Consider the following 15,287-nt stretch of genomic DNA (forward strand, 5'->3'; position numbering starts at 1 on the left):
ACACCCCCCTCCCCCTACTTGTCTGTGCCTCTCTGCCCTAAGGCTCAGGCCACTGACAGAAGGAGGGGAATCACCAGGTTATCAGATAATTTACCCAAACGTTCCAACAGTTCCTCAGGGTAACCCAATTCCCTCTGGTCAACCAGTAAGCACACACTTCAGCAATGTACTTAAAAGTTTTTTAAAGCATTTCTATGTTAGTAAGTAAGGGGAAATCCCTCTGAGTAAGAAACATACTTTTTAAAGGTAGCAGAAATCATCAAACTACTTAAAACATAACTAAATTCACAGAGTCCTGCTATGCAGAGCAAGTGTTCAAATGAACAAAGTGTTCTACTCAGTGGCATAGCTAAGGGAGTACAGGGGGTAGTAGTTGCACCGGGCATCAAGCTTTAGGGGGGCAACAAGCTGAGCTTGACACTAGGGACCAAAATTGTGAAAATCTTGGCATATATCATTAATACCACCATGTTATATATCATTGGAAAGGTGATTTAATGTAGAATGCAATGAAACAAACCCCATTGGAATATCTGTATTCTATCGAAAGTTATGGCCAATTAACCAGAAAATGAAAACACAATTGCCTTATAGAACTTATAGAACTTATAGAAAAGTGGATTTTCTTACTCAGAACTGATTTATCAGAATGATTGTTGTTCAAGAGCTGCCCCTCCTATATTTAGCAAGAGAAGAATATCCATACCTCTTCACCCCAACACAGTGTCTTGAACCTACCAGGGGCACACTTTTTATTTATTTACTTAATTAATTTTATTTCGTCTGGGGGGGAGGGCTATAAATCTTCTTTGACCCCAGATAGCAGATAGATGCCTTTTTACTTTTGAAAAAGCCTGGGCATGACATCATTTCCGGTTGTGACATCACATCCGGGGCAACATTTTGAGCTTGGCATCGGGCTACACGATCATTAGATACGCCACTGGTCCTGCTGCACTCTAGTCACAAACCACCACTTAAGGCCCACTTCTCCCACTTATATTGCTAATGTTTCTTTCTGGCCCAATTCAATCAAATAGTCTTAAATCTGATCAGTCATGATCCACCCCTTAGTTGCTGCACCACATAGGTTCTAATTCACCTCCTTGAGCAGAGCCTTCAAATCCCTTTGTCTGATCTTCTTAGCAGTGGTGCAGAACATAGCCAAGGTCAAGAACAAAACATTTCCAAAAAACACAGGTATCTGGGAGGTGGGTGGATTAAGATCCATGGGGATGAGGCTGTAGGTCAGTGGTAGAACACACACAAAATCTCCCAGCTACTATCTCTTGACTGGCTGGGTAGCCCCTTGTCTGGAATGCCAAAGAGCTGCTGGATAAACAATACTGGATGGACTAATGGTCTGGCTAAGAATGCAACCTTATATATTCTTTTTTTTTGTGCACCGGTAGTGAAGATACTACCTGGGCAGTATGGAGATTGCATTTTATTCTGCATATGAAAATAATCCCTCTCTATCCCACATGCACCATAAAGACTTCCAGCTCTTCAGTAAGTAGTTTTTTTAAAAAATTATTTTTAAAAAATCTGAGGAGTAAACTATTGAACTGAAAATTAATGGAAGCTCTGCAATTCCAGATGGTCATGTCCAGAATCAGTCATGTTCTCTGTTTTTTTTTTTGGCTCCCCTGGGCTTCTGACTCCACAGTGTCTGCTATTCTGTTTATCCTCCAAACTGGCACCACGCTGTCTGTTCCTGCCCAAGTTCACTGAGCAATATTTACTATAAATCAGTATGATGTTTGCCATTACTTTAAGCTGTTCTTTAAGGGGAGGGGGATGTATTGGCAACCTTCAGTCTTGAAAGACTATGGTATCGCGCTCTGAAAGGTGGTTCTGACACAGCGTCTAGTGTGGCTGAAAAGGCCAATTCGGGAGTGACAATCCCTTCCACACCGGGAGCAAGTGCAGTCTGTCGCTGGTCTGTCTCCCTGGCTATGGGCCTTCCTTCTTTGCCTCTTTGCCTCAGACTGTTGGCAAAGTGTCTCTTCAAACTGGGAAAGGCCATGCTGCACAGCCTGCCTCCAAGCGGGCCGCTCAGAGGCCAGGGTTTCCCACTTGTTGAGGTCCATCCCTAAGGCCTTCAGATCCCTCTTGCAGATGTCCTTGTATCGCAGCTGTGGTCTACCTGTAGGGCGCTTTCCTTGCACGAGTTCTCCATAGAGGAGATTCTTTGGGATCCGGCTATCATCCATTCTCACGACATGACCAAGCCAACGCAGGCGTCTCTGTTTCAGCAGTGAATACATGCTAGGGATTCCAGCACGTTCCAGGACTGTGTTGTTTGGAACTTTGTCCTGCCAGGTGATGCCGAGGATGCGTCGGAGGCAGCGCATGTGGAAAGCGCTCAGTTTCCTCTCCTGTTGTGAGTGAAGAGTCCATGACTCGCTGCAGTACAGAAGTGTACTCAGGACGCAAGCTCTGTAGACCTGGATCTTGGTATGTTCCGTCAGCTTCTTGTTGGACCAGACTCTCTTTGTGAGTCTGGAAAACGTGGTAGCTGCTTTACCGATGCGCTTGTTTAGCTCGGTATCGAGAGAAAGAGTGTCGGAGATCGTTGAGCCAAGGTACACAAAGTCATGGACAACCTCCAGTTCATGCTCAGAGATTGTAATGCAGGGAGGTGAATCCACATCCTGAACCATGACCTGTGTTTTCTTCAGGCTGATTGTCAGTCCAAAATCTTGGCAGGCTTTGCTAAAACGATCCATGAGCTGCTGGAGATCTTTGGCAGAGTGGGTAGTGACAGCTGCATCGTCGGCAAAGAGGAAGTCACGCAGACATTTCAGCTGGACTTTGGACTTTGCTCTCAACCTGGAGAGGTTGAAGAGCTTTCCGTCTGATCTGGTCCGGAGATAGATGCCTTCTGTTGCAGTTCCAAAGGCCTGCTTCAGCAGGACAGCGAAGAAAATCCCAAACAAGGTTGGTGCAAGAACACAGCCCTGCTTCACTCCGCTTCGGATGTCAAAAGGGTCTGATGTGGAGCCATCGAAGACAACAGTGCCCTTCATGTCCTTGTGGAAAGATCTGATGATGCTGAGGAGCCTGGGTGGACATCCAATCTTGGGGAGAATCTTGAAGAGGCCGTCTCTGCTGACCAGGTCGAAAGCCTTTGTGAGATCTATGAAGGCTATAAAGAGTGGCTGTCGTTGTTCCCTGCATTTCTCCTGCAGTTGTCTAAGGGAGAATACCATATCAGTGGTGGACCTGTTGGCTCGGAATCCACACTGCGATTCTGGATAGACGCTCTCTGCAAGTACCTGGAGCCTCTTTAGTACAACTCGGGCAAACAGCTTTCCTACAACGCTAAGGAGAGAGATGCCGCGGTAGTTGTTGCAGTCACCCCTGTCACCTTTGTTCTTGTACAGCGTGATGATGTTTGCATCCCTCATGTCTTGAGGTACTCCACCTTCTCTCCAGCAGAGACAGAGGATTTCATGCAGCTCAGTGACGATGATCTCTTTGCAGCATTTTAGGACTTCAGCAGGGATGCTGTCTTAATTGTCCTTTTATTGCTCTCAAGGATTATTAGCAGTTCAGTGTTGCTTCTGACATTCTCAGGTCAGCTTTGCAATCTCTTGGGTTCAATGATTCATGAGTCATAAAGTTATGACACATGACTTTAAGTCATACCTGGGTGAGGACTGAGTACAGGTAGTTCGCAAACATCCAAAACTGAAAGATAAACCTGAATTTAGGCTGAGACCAGTTCCTGATGCCATGACAGCTACCCACAGAACTGCGAAGATTTTGTCTTAGAAGGTAGGGTGTATCATATTTATAAAATGAAATTTAAAAAATAGTGGATATGTAAATATAACTGGAATTCAAATCCTGCTCCTGATGTCAAAATACATCTCATCATGTATAAATGTCATCCATGGATATTGGGTCCCTACAGTTCAAAATACATTTTAAAAAATGAAGTTCATGGCAACCAGTCCCATCACCTCATGGCAAATGGAAGGGAAAGAAATGGAAACTATGACAGAGTTTATCTTCTTGTGATCTTCCAAGATCACTGCAGACGGAGATTGCAGCCATGAAATTAAAAGATGCTTGCTTCTTGGCAGGAAAGCTATGGTAAGCCTAGACAACTTAATGAAAAGCCCAGACATCACCTTGTCAGCAAAGGTCTGTATAGCAAAGCTATGGTTTTCCCAGTAGTAATGTATGGCTGTGAGAGTTGGACCATAAGGAGGGCTGAGCGCCGAAGAATAGATGCTTTCAAATTACGGTGTTAGAGAAGAACTTTGAGAGTCCCCTGGACTGCAAGGAGATCAAATCAGTCAATCCTACAGGAAATCAACCTTGACTATTCATTGGAAGGACAGATGCTGAAGCTGAGACACTTTGGTCATCTCATGAGAAGGGACTCTTTAGAAAAGACCCTGATGCTGGGAAAAATTGAAAGCAAAAGGAGAAGGGGACGGCAGAGGTTGAGATGTCACGGAGGCAATGAACATGAATTTGGACACAGTCCGGAAGTTATTGGTAGTGCACATGCCGGATCTTGACTGATCTCGGAAGCTAAGCAGGGTCAGGCCTGGTTAGTACTTGGATGGGAGACCTCCTGGGAATACCGGGTGCTGTAGGCTTATACCATAGTCTTTCGAGACTGAAGGTTGCCAACCAGTGGTAGTCAGAGGGGCCTAGTGGACTGTGATCCATGGGGTCACGGACACAACTTAACAGCAACAACAGTTCAAAATGCACATATATGGATATTGTCATCCTTTAAATAATTATTTTTAAATTAAAAAAATGAAAAGAGAATAGAGAAACCATTCAGTTGATAGAACTAGGATTTATGATGGATGACCTACTGCAGGAAGTAGGTGGAGGTCTGACACATTTCCTGGCTGCCTTTTCCACCCTGGCACCAGCATAGTCATACCCCATTAAGACTATCGGGAGGGGGAAAACATTTCTTCATTAGAGTGTTTTCTTCTCCTGCAGCTTATTCCTACTTTCAAATTTATTATATTTAATAATAATAATAATAATAATAATAATAATAATAATAATAATAATAATAACAACAACAACAACAACAACAACAACAACAACTTTATTTTTATCCCGCCTTTCTCCCCAAAGGGACTCAAGGCGGCTTACAACATATTAAAAACATAATTTAAAAACAAATAAAAACATATTAACACATCATAAAAAAACAGCAGTCAGAGTAAAAAATAGGTAAAGAGCATAGAGCAGCAGCAAGTCATAAAAGAATCAGGCCTGTAAAAAATATTAAAAGATGTTAAAAAGATGTTAAAAGGCCGAGAACTCAGAAGGCCTGTTTAAACAGAAGGGTCTTCAGGCCTCGCCGAAAGGTCTCAAGAGAAGGAGCCATTCTTAAGTCAGGGGGAAGGGAGTTCCATAGCGTTGGTGCCACTACTGAGAAGGCCCTATTTCTTGCAGCCGCCCCACGTACCTCCCTAGGCGGCGGCACTTGTAAAAAAGCCTTCTCTGATTACCTAAGAGGACGAGCCGGATTGTACGGGAGCAGGCGATCTCTAAGATACCCTGGTCCAGAGCAGTATAGGGTTTCATGTGAAGATCTAGCTCTTTTCATCCCAGAGTCCTGGAGAACACTGCAATCGTTTTAGAATAACTGTATACAAATTGAAAAATGGGATTAAAAATTAAGAACATAAGAACAGCCCCACTGGATCAGGCCATAGGCCCATCTAGTCCAGCTTCCTGTATGGCACAGCAGCCCACCAAATGCCTCAGGGAGCACACCAGATAACAAGAGGCCTGCATCCTGGTGCCCTCCCTTGCATCTGGCATTCTGACGTAGCCCATTTCTAAAATCAGGAGGTTGCAAGGAGGTTTATTATTCCAAATAAACGTGCAATGTATATTAGAAGGGCAACCTATGTATGTTTGCCCAGGAGTAAGTACTACTGTACTACTGTACTACTACTACTAGTAGTACTAGTAGTACTACTAGTAGTACTACTGTACTACTGCATGAAATCCTCTGTACTACTGCATGAAATCCTCTGTCTCTGCTGGAGAGAAGGTGGAGTACCTCAAGACATGAGGGATGCAAACATCATCACGCTGTACAAGAACAAAGGTGACAGGGGTGACTGCAACAACTACCGCGGCATCTCTCTCCTTAGCGTTGTAGGAAAGCTGTTTGCCCGAGTTGTACTAAAGAGGCTCCAGGTACTTGCAGAGAGCGTCTATCCAGAATCGCAGTGTGGATTCCGAGCCAACAGGTCCACCACTGATATGGCATTCTCCCTTAGACAACTGCAGGAGAAATGCAGGGAACAACGACAGCCACTCTTTATAGCCTTCATAGATCTCACAAAGGCTTTCGACCTGGTCAGCAGAGACGGCCTCTTCAAGATTCTCCCCAAGATTGGATGTCCACCCAGGCTCCTCAGCATCATCAGATCTTTCCACAAGGACATGAAGGGCACTGTTGTCTTCGATGGCTCCACATCAGATCCTTTTGACATCCGAAGCGGAGTGAAGCAGGGCTGTGTTCTTGCACCAACCTTGTTTGGGATTTTCTCTGCTGTCCTGCTGAAGCAGGCCTTTGGAACTGCAACAGAAGGCATCTATCTCCGGACCAGATCAGACGGAAAGCTCTTCAACCTCTCCAGACTGAGAGCAAAATCCAAAGTCCAGCTGAAATGTCTGCGTGACTTCCTCTTTGCCGACGATGCAGCTGTCACTACCCACTCTGCCAAAGATCTCCAGCAGCTCATGGATCGTTTTAGCAAGGCCTGCCAAGATTTTGGACTGACAATCAGCCTGAAGAAAACACAGGTCATGGTTCAGGATGTGGACTCACCTCCCTGCATTACAATCTCTGAGCATGAACTGGAGGTTGTCCATGACTTTGTGTACCTTGGCTCAACGATCTCCGACACTCATTCTCTCGATGCCGAGCTAAACAGGCGCATCGGTAAAGCAGCTACCACGTTTTCCAGACTCACAAAGAGAGTCTGGTCCAACAAGAAGCTGACGGAACATACCAAGATCCAGGTCTACAGAGCTTGCGTCCTGAGTACACTTCTGTACTGCAGCGAGTCATGGACTCTTCGCCCACAACAGGAGAGGAAACTGAGCGCTTTCCACATGCGCTGCCTCCGACGCATCCTCGGCATCACCTGGCAGGACAAAGTTCCAAACAACACAGTCCTGGAACGTGCTGGAATCCCTAGCATGTATTCACTGCTGAAACAGAGACGCCTGCGTTGGCTTGGTCATGTCGTGAGAATGGATGATGGCCGGATCCCAAAGGATCTCCTCTATGGAGAACTCGTGCAAGGAAAGCGCCCTACAGGTAGACCAGAGCTGCGATACAAGGACATCTGCAAGAGGGATCTGAAGGCCTTAGGGATGGACCTCAACAAGTGGGAAACCCTGGCCTCTGAGCGGCCCGCTTGGAGGCAGGCTGTGCGGCATGGCCTTTCCCAGTTTGAAGAGACACTTGGCCAACAGTCTGAGGCTAAGAGGCAAAGAAGGAAGGCCCATAGCCAGGGAGACAGACCAGGGACAGACTGCACTTGCTCCCGGTGTGGAAGGGATTGTCACTCCCGGATTGGCCTTTTCAGCCACACTAGACGCTGTGCCATAGTCTTTCGAGACTGAAGGTTGCCAATAAGTACTACTGTGCTCAAGAGGACTTACTCCCAGGTAAATTTGAATAGGATTCTGGCATTATAAGAATAGGCCCTCAGTTTGGCTGTACTTGTCGTAAGAGGCGACTAAACAGCCACTGGGTAGATGGGACTCGTCAGCCTGGGAAGGCAGCTCATCTGAGAGAAGGAAAACTCTGATCCCAAACCTCCACTGCCTTGTGGCTACATCCAGTTATGGAAAAGGCTTCAGGAGTCAACCTCGAGGCAAAATCCGGAGCCGGAGTCCCTGAGGCAGTTCATGGCTGAACACAGTCACGTTCTGGCAACTCCTGCGATGCCGCTGGAACCAACCGTATTGGCCTCTGGCTTTCCATTGGACCATTTCAGCGACGTGGAGAGGGGGGATTTGCTGCATGGGTAACAGCCTATCCTCCATATCTACTTTACCCAGGCTTCGTGCACTGGAGAGGACACTCTGTTCCAGAACCACCATTCAGAGCGCGATACCATAGTCTTCTGAGACTTAAGGATGCCAACAATATGAGCTACAATGAACACGTGGCATTGTGACGAGCTCTCTCTCAGGTAGCCCTGGGTAAAGACAATGGTCTACTAGACCAGCAGGCACCAAATCTCAGCCCGTGGGCCAGATTTAGTGGCTGCCGCGGTCCTTCCCCTGGGTGAACAGAGCTTACCATCCTCCCCAGAGTCCTCTCTTTCACACTGCAGGTCACCCCAGACCTTTGTGCCAGCCACTAGCGCATACTTTGAAATCTGGGTGCAAAGCCTGTTAGGGCAACAGAACTCAGAAGCAGCTGGTCAGTGTCAAGTTTGGGGGTGATCTGCAGTGTGAACAAGAAGCCCCTGGGTGGCTTGGTAAGCTTTACTGCCCCGCAGTGGTCTCCACTTTGGAGACCACTTGACCGCTGTCTTAGACATTAACTTATACCCCTGGGCACTTTTCTCATTCTGCTTAGCTTGTTCAGCAGCTAAGGTCTTTTGAAGAAAGAAAAAAAAAAATTCAGAGGCAGTACCTGAGCACTTCTGCTGATGACATCTCCACATCTACTACAGAAGATGTCCCAGAGCTCTGCTCCCCCCACCACCAGACTACATTCCTGGTGGTTCCATAGGGATTCAGGTAGCTTCGTACTCACCTCTTTCTCATCCATGTCCATGCCATGTATCTGGTTTGCATAATGCAACTCTCATGCATCTGACTAGGGAGGGTGCTGCCTGTGTAGCAGATTTGGCTCTCGCTGCCATACTAGAGCAATATCCTGGGTTCTATGCCTATGGCCCACAGTTCAATCTCTTGTTAAAGAGTTCCAGGTGGCAGAGTTGGGAAAAGCCCCTGCTTGAGATTTTTGATCAAAGTAGTCACAATTTGGAGTCAAATGTCCCAATGGACAAGTTCTCTATGCAATATTTACTCAGAAGTCCCACTGAGACCACTTAACATTACAACCTTATAGTGCAGCTCTATGCATGTCTACTCAGAAGTAAGCCCCTTTGAGTTCAGTGAGACTTTCTCCCAGTTAAGTGTCTATGGGGTTTCAGCCTCCCACTTTCCACCATTCAACTTTCTTCAACATACCCAGACATATTTTCCCATGTTCCTTCCTCATGTTCTGTTTCTCAGCTTCCACTTTTTCTAAGGATCTCTGAGTGTCTGACTCTGTACTGTGGCCCATGGAATGACTGATCTGAATTTTCAGCTACTGTATGGATAAGACCAATGCATGGGTTATATTATGCGAATATATAACCCATGTAGAAGAATCAGTGGGGAGAAGCATGAACATGATGTCATCTTCCTGTTGGACTGCCCGGTCTACCTAAGGTATGTTGATCCCTACCATGGTAGGGTATCTCATGCTGACCCTTATCCTTTCCTGTTGTGAACACTGGTGGATCTAGTCCTTGTTTCCTGGCTATGTCCCTCCAAGGAAGAGGTGTTTAGAGGTGAATATTTGGCAAGAAATGCTTATGGATGGTGTGCTTTCTGTCCTTCCTCTGCCCCATGTTCCCTATTTCTTCTCACTGCACACAGGTGGAGCTATTTACTGTAGATCAACCCCAGTTAGCATGGGAACTGGCACATTCCCATGCTCAGTCAAATGTGATATCAATAGCAAACATGCTACCACTTCTGGACAAAGTAACTATATGAAAGCAGTTTTATGCCTGAAACTTTTCTTTCCTTCTCATTTGACCAGGTAGTATTCTTGCTATACTAATGGCTGTTGTATGCGGACTCCTAAAGCCTTGTGGTTTATATTGACTGAAATATCAGTGTCTCAGCTAGTCAATCAGCCCGCCTTCAAAACAGTTCTGTGGAACACTCTTGAGCTTGAAACTGGAAAAACATCTTCTCGTCCATTAAGGAAACATTTTGAGCTATTACCTAAAGGCAAGAGAGGGCTATCCCTTCACTCGACACAACACCATGACCACAGCAACTGCACTTGTAAATGGACTTCTTTTGCCCAGTGACACAAAAACTCAGCTTAGCTCTGCTCGTCTGTGCCCTGCTGTGCCATTTATTTTCTTCTTCTCCTATTGTGTTTTGGTTTTGAGTCACCCATTAGACTAGACCTTGAAAAGGACAAAAGCTGTTCCATAAACAGGCGTTGTCATAGAACACTATATCATCATCACTGCTGGTGTGTGTTTTTTTAGTGAGTGTTTATGATTACTCATATAAAGCTGCACCGCTAACCAGAGCTCTGGGCAAATGAAATGAGATGCAACTGAAAAGCAGCTACCAAGACTTCCAAAAAGGGATAAGGGAGATTAGGAGGATGTATCTACTGAATGCTTGCGATTGTCACAGTGATGCAGTGCCTGCTTTCCACACAGAAGGTACCTGGTATCCCTTGGAAGGACTGAGAAAGCACCCTGCCTGGAACCCTGGAGGGCTGCTGTCAGTCACTGTCAAAAATACTGAGCTAGATGGATCAAGGCAGCTTCATATAGTATGTTCAATGTCCTTGGAAGCTCTGCCATTGAGGTGTTTGCAGGCTAAAAGCCTACATGCTGATGTAATAAAGTCCCCAGTGCTGCTCTGCCAGTGTTCAACCATCCCATATAAAGCTGTGCTGGACAAGGGGTTTGTGGGGCACGGAGGGTGGGGCAACTTCCTTTTTGTGGCTGATTTTGGTTGAAATACTGCTCAGTCCCTGTTCATGAATTGCCTGATGAAGTTGGAGGTGTAGAGCTAACTTTTCTCGGAGTAGGTATTTTCCTGGCACTTCAGATCCATTAAAGCAGCGTTTCTCAAATGGTGGGTTGGGACCCCATTTCTGGTGGGTCCTGCAGAGCCTCCAATGAAAACATGGGTGATGGAAAGATCAGACACCTAATCACCTCAAGCCTTGAGGCTATTAAAAAATCAGATAGCTGCTAACTGCCCTGCAAAGAGCTGCGCTTCTGCAGTTTGCAAGGAACCGAATTTGCAAGCTGTGTAAATATGGGCAGATAAATATTTGAGCGTCTTTTTTCTGATGTGTTTCCCCCCCCCCCCAAGTCCATCAATGACAGGTAGTAGGGACAGATGAAGGCTGGGTCACACAACCATGCCCCTCAAGCCTTGAGGCTATTCATTAGGGCTGCCTCGTTACAAGAAATTGATCAAGTTTCCTTTTGCAAATAAATAAAATATTACCAGTAAATGAATGAATGAATAAATATATTATTTCTTTCTAGATCACCTTTTTTTAAAGTCTCGCAAAGCTAGGTGGGTCCCAACAGAGTGTCATTTTAAAAAGTGGGTCCCATTGCTAAAAAGTTTGAGAAGAACTGCATTAAAGTATACTGGGATGCATTAGATCTTCCCGCCCATAATATATGTTTTCCTGATTTCATATCATAGGTCTATGGTTGGTGAGCACATTCACACCTATGTAAAGCCCAGTGCAATATTGCTTCAAGCTCTGTCCTCTTTTGCATATGTGTAGTAAAATGATAGTTTGGGGGTGGGGGTAGTGCATGTAGAAGCCAAATATTCCACAAAAAGCTACAATTATGAGCTGGTTTAGAACAGCTCAGATTTCAACAACGATATATTAAATGATATATACTTGTCTTGTTTCTGACAAGTTGCACATTGCAGTGCATAAGATTGCCTCCACACACCATGACAACACATCACAATGAGCCAGAAGCTAGCTGAACAACACAGAAGGAAGTATGAAAAGGACAACAACCCACACACCTGCCCTTTGCAAGACAACTGCTTTCCCTTGCAGCACAAAACCTGCCCTTTTTATGTATCACATAAGCTTTTGTCCTATACCGGAATGACTCACTCAAGCTTCTTCCATTTCTTGACATCTGGTTTCTGGCTGATATACTGCTAAGGAAACACCATCCATCAGGTGAAAGAGAATTCAAATAGGAATTTCTACTTAGAGAATCTCAGTGAGAAACTGCAGCCTGGTTTCACCAAGACCCTTATGTAGTTCCAGTATAACACCCCATTAGTATGCCAAAGAAGAGTTACTTCCTGATCCTTCTGCTTATTGTACAATTATTATGAAAAAGAAAAAGAAAAAGAAATGAACAATTGGTGTGACTGCCAAGACAAAACCAGTCATTGAAGCCCACTCTCCAAAGAACAGGAAGAAACAGCCCAGTACTACCTAAATCCTTACCCCTGCTAATGCAGCTGCACTACTGGACCAGATGCTGCATTCTGCAGGGGTGGGGCAGTCCTGGAAGTCTGCTTCAGGTAAGGGAATATTTGTTTAAGTCCTCACTCTCTACTCGGACCTGCCCCAATGATTTTGCTGGGGCAGGTCTGAGTGGACCCAGGATCCATTTTACTGTTTTGTATAAAATGGCTTTTGGTTGAACTGCTCCCTTTTACTGCTAGACTGTCTTTTTATTGTTTCAATGTATGGATTTTTTATTGTTTAATTCCTTGCTTATTAATTGTTTATGCTTATCTTGTTTTAACTCTGTAAAGTTCCTTGAGCAGGAAAACAAATCTTTTATGTAAAAATGAAAAAAACAAATCAACAAAAGCAAGACATGTATACAAGTCAGAAAATATTGTCTATAATGAGAGGCACTGTGTATTTCAATCATCACTTTGGCTAATGTAAGCTGTTGGTCGAAGAATTAATAGCCATACCTTTATATATGATACTGCATTGCAAATCTCCATTCTCAATAGTTGAATTCTGCTGGGCAAATAAAAACACTTCTGCTTTTTCTTTGTACTCTCCACAGTCTGGTTTTCATTGATAAAAATGTATAGCAGTTCAAAAGCAGCACAAGACAGTGCTTTTTAACATTCTGTTTGGTGAAGAGTTCTCTGTAGTCCCAAACCTGCATCTTATACCCATGGAATACTGCCTGGAAAAACATCAATGCATTAATTCAATATTAATGTATCAAAAATTGAGTCAATCAATATAATTTCTATTTCTTAATACTCTGCAAGCAACAGAAGAAGCTATTACTTTGACATATGGTATAAGAATATGCCATCTGCTGGAGAAACACCAATGCAATGCTCAAATCTATTTATCAAAGCTGAAGTATCTGAAATGCTTATGTGAAGATATTTGTTGTATGCAAAAGGATAAAAGACATACATCTGACATAGAAACAGAAACTTTAAGAACCAATGGGAGACGATTTCAGCCTTGCTGAACCATTGAGTGGTGTGGAACTAACAAGGATAACCCTTGGGCAGCCTGACCCAATGCTGCCTGAGCACCGGTGCTGCGGCTCCAGCAATGACGCTGTGTGTCATAAACTTGCCATAAGGCACATTTGCACCACCCAGAGAGTAAATAGCACTGTGCCACCCCGTTGACGCCGCAGACAGAGCCCTGACCCTCTCCCTGGTGGAGAGCAGGTAAGTGCTGAATGGTGCAGGAGCATTGGTAGATTGGCAGGGGTGTGTGGGGGAGACATTCCTGGGTAGAGGGAAGGCAGGCAGGGGATGGGACCGATGGAGGCCTCTCTGCTTCCAAAATCTATCCCCCATGTTGGCCTCGAAAGCTCGACACGGGGCTTCTCAAGTCTGCGCCAGCAAAATAGCTGCCCATCTATTGGACAGATGGCCAATAGATGCCATCTAGATGCCCATATGTCCTACAGGAAGCACCTATATGTTTTGCATGCACACCCACGGGCACAGGTGGGTTTTAAACATCATTGCGTTATTAAGCAATGTAGCAGTGCAACGCTGCTATGGGAGGCACACAAAGCTTGGACTTTGTTGCCTGGTGGGAGTGCAGAGTGCACTGAGAATGTTTACCAGGGGTGCTCAATAGGTGGATCGCGATCTACCAGTAGATCGCGTGGCAAAATGAGTAGATCGCGGAGTGCCAACCCCCCCCCTTCAGGTGCCTCTGGGAGGAAACGCCGGGAGTAAGGCCCATTGTACTCAATGGGGCTTACTCCCAGGTAAGTGTGGCTAGGATTGCAGCCTCACAGCCTAATCCTAGGCATGTCTACTCAGGAGTAAGTCCTGTTATACTCAGTGGGGCTCAAGGTACACCAACATACATTGTACACATAAATGTTATATGTTATGATGGCGCGAACATTGTAAAAAAAACTCTGGTAGATCTCCGGGCCTTGCTGGGTTTCAAAGTAGCTCTCGAGCCAAAAAAGTGTGAGCACCCCTGGTTTAGACTATAAACAGGGGCAGTGAGGAGCAGAACAAATGAATGAGACACAGCAGACATTCATTCAGAGGGTTGATGCAGGAAGAGCTAAGCCGGAAGTAGGATGGTATGAGATCGAGAGAGAAGTCCGTTCTCCCGGCTAGCTTCCTCAGACTTTTATTCATTCTCAAAACACATGATGCAAAGCTATGCAATAAGGAAAATTACTGCAGGTTGCTAAGATTTACACTGGCATCAACCGGCTGGCTTTTTAGCTAACCACAAAGCACATTCTTAGATAAGGGACGCTTCTTCATAACATTTTATTGTTTACAGACACTGGGCTTAGAGAGAGTGTCAGCATATTACCAAGGCCGAGAGTTTGCTCTCTGCGCAGGCGTGACTGTTGTCAGTGTTGCCAACACACCAAGGCTAAGCCTAGCGCTTGTGCATATAATTACCACAAAGCAATTTATAGATCTCTCCTGCTAGGACCATGGCAGTCAATAACTATCGTCCAGACAAGACTTAAATAATTCCATCCACTACAATAGTGCCCTCATTGGCAACATCAACTGGATCTCACAGGATAGGCTTGGAATTACTGCAGACATTTTTTTTTAATTGGCTAAAATCTTATGTGCTGGATACATGCCAATATGTATGCACTGTAATTATAATAGTAAGATTGTACTCAAGCCTGTTTGAAACTGGAATGGTATGCCAAATTCTGTTGACACTCTGTTTTGGGTGCCTGCACACTCCTGCCTATGGGCAGGAGCCCAGCCTCCCTTTGCCACCACTCCATTGTCCACATTTCAAAACTGGTTAGGCAGGGACTAAGAGGTTCTCTTTCACTTTCAAGATCCTCCACACCCAGGCTATTTTAAAGACGTATGGGCAGCAGAGGAGGTTGGGACTTATTGATCCTCTTGCAGATGGCTCTCCTTGGAAAGCCATTGGGAACAGTATCGCAGCAGCCCTTACATCCTCCTTCAGTATAGTTGTTGCTATTTTTGGCAGGGGTGCT

This window comes from Tiliqua scincoides, chromosome 1, assembly GCF_035046505.1.
Source record: "Tiliqua scincoides isolate rTilSci1 chromosome 1, rTilSci1.hap2, whole genome shotgun sequence".
Classification (NCBI taxonomy): Eukaryota; Metazoa; Chordata; class Lepidosauria; order Squamata; family Scincidae; genus Tiliqua; species Tiliqua scincoides.